Source organism: Echinops telfairi, unplaced genomic scaffold (genome assembly GCF_000313985.2).
Source record: "Echinops telfairi isolate 266 unplaced genomic scaffold, ASM31398v2 ScPeMD7_7468;HRSCAF=8506_0, whole genome shotgun sequence".
Classification (NCBI taxonomy): Eukaryota; Metazoa; Chordata; class Mammalia; order Afrosoricida; family Tenrecidae; genus Echinops; species Echinops telfairi.
Window position 1 is genome coordinate 49,277,581 of NW_022111369.1, and position 2,629 is coordinate 49,280,209.

At 40.5% G+C, this 2,629-nt stretch overlaps 1 pseudogene; it reads left to right on the plus strand.

Moving 5' to 3' along the window:
* On the plus strand, nucleotides 1–99 carry LOC115873459 (annotated as a pseudogene).
* Nucleotides 100–2,629: the final 2,530 nt, after the last annotated feature.

The following is a 2,629-nucleotide window of genomic DNA, read 5'->3' on the forward strand; positions in this document are numbered from 1 at the left end:
ATCGCTTCTCGGCCTTTTGGCTAAGATCAAGTATATCATCTCTACATTTTATGAGTCGTACTTTAATAAATATAATAAATTAATTTTTAAAGACTCATTGTCCACTCTTATCCTTTTCATTTCCTTCAAGAAGTTTAAGGAAACTTAAGTTAAAACTGGACAGGAACACAGATTCAAGAAAAGTTACCTTTCAGGAAATCTTTCAAAGGAAGTATCATGTTATTTCTTCGTCTGCTCTACAGGCGTTATCAAACCAATTACTGTACAATTGATTCTGACTCATGGCAACTCCATGAATTGTAGAGAAGGAACAGGCGTTACCAACCAGTTCCTGGGGAGTTGGTTCTGATTCATAACAACTACATGAGCTGCACAGACTTTTCAAAGCTGTGACCTTTTGGAAGCAGGTAACTAGACCTTTGGAGGCACCTCTGGATGGATTAGAACCATCAACCTTTTGGTTACTCATCAAATGCTTGGCCATCTCTGCAAGTTAAGGACTAGCACAGCTTTATTAGGGTGCCAATACTAGGATATTGATACAAACAGTAAAAAATGTGGACACATCTTAAAGAAGTGTTTTGTGGCATACATTCTTAACTACCACTGTTGTGTTGCAATTGATAATCCTTTAAAAATAAACAATTTAATATGATATTGTCACTGTACTTGTGGGCAATTAAATAGTTTCAAATGAAATGCTTCCATCCATACGCATATGAGGGAGATAAAAATTGTCCAAGGGAATTAGCCATGTCCCCAAGTGAATGAGAAAAGAATTGGCAGAGACTGAGCCTCCATGAGAACATTACTTTGAATCAAAACCAAGTTTCTAAAACACTCCAGGTTATCTGCTTTATATTTACGGACTAAATACTGACCTATTGAAAAATGATTCTGAAATGTTTACAAAATGAAGCACTTTAATTACGTGATGATGTTCTACTTGTTGGGTATATGCTATAATGGTGAGAATGAGAAACAAAGTACTGTAATAGGAAAGGTGAAGACTGTGAGAAGATTCTCAGATCATAATGTCCACCTGGTCAGACACTGCATTCATCAGCCCACTCTCTAACTCAACAGCAAGGGGTGAGTTGATTTCCCCGTTAATTTATAAGTTGCTATATCATCGTTACTTTGAGGGACATTAAGAGCTATTACATGTACACATCTAAAATTTTATTCACCATGTGATGTGCCCTTATGCTTTAAATTCCATCACCCACAGTCATTTCTATTGACTCTTCTGGTAAAAATTGAAAGCACAAATTCAACTAAAATAAAAAAGAACATGTAACTATTCTTCACTCTGATACTATTATACGATTTCCCCTTGCAAAGAGAATTATAAAAAGTTAAAAATGAGCCTATTACTGGAAGAACAATCTGGAGGAGAAAACAATGGGACCGACAGTTCTGGGGGCACATGGGAGAGGGGGAGGTGGGGGGGAAAGGAAGTGGTATTAACAAACCCAGGGACAAGGGAACAACGAATGATCCATTTTGGTGGTGAGGTGAGTGTGGGAAGCCTGGTAGGGCATGATCAAGGGTAATGTAACCAAGAGGAATTGCTAAAACCCTGGTGGAGACTGAGCATGATAGTGGGACAGAAGGAAAGTCAAGGGAAATAGAGGAAAGAACTGGGAGGCAAAGGGCATTTATAAATGTCTAGATAAAGACATGTACATATGCAAATATATTTATATATGAGGATGGGGAAATAGATCTGGTGCTTATATTTACAGGTTTAGTATTAAGGTAGCAGATGGACATTGGGCCTCCATTCAAGTACTTCCTCAATGTAAGAATACTCTCTTCTATTAAATTGGCATTCTATGATGCTCACCTTCCCGACGCAACCGCTGAAGACAAAGTGGGTGAATAAGCAAATGTGGTGAAGAAAGCTGATGGTGCCCGGCTATCAAAAGATATAGCATCTGGGGTCTTAAAAGCTTGAAGGTAAACAAGTAGCCATCTAGCTCAGAAGCAACAAAGCCCACATGGAAGAACACATCAGCCTGTGTGATCACGAGGTGCCAAAGGGATCAGTTATCTCGCATCAAAGAACAAAAAATCATATCATTGTGTGCTCACCTCCATGATACGATTGCTGAAGGCAAATAGGTGCATAAGCAAATGTGGCAAAGAAAGCTGATGGTGCCCGGCTATCAAAAGGTATAGCATCTGGGGTCTTAAAGGCTTAAAGGTAAATAAGCGACCATCTAGCTCAGAAGCAACAAAGCCCACATGGAAGAAGCACAGCAGCCTGTGTGATCACGCGGTGTCAACGGAATCAGGTATAGGCATCATCAAAACAAAAAAATCTTCCCATAGTGAATGATGGGGGGAGTGCGGAGTGGAGACTCAAACCCCATTTGTAGGCCACTGGAGATCCCCTTGCAGAGGGGTCTCAGGGAGGAGACGAGCCAGACAGGGTGCAATGTAGCAACCATGAAAAATACAACTTTCCTCTAGTTCCTAAATACTTCCTCTGCCTCCGCCCCTTCCCCATCATGATCCGAATTCTACCTTGCAAGTCTGGCTAGACCAGAGGATGTGCACTGGTAGAGATAGGATCTGGAAACACAGGGAATCCAGGGCGGATGATTTCTTCAGGACCAGTGGT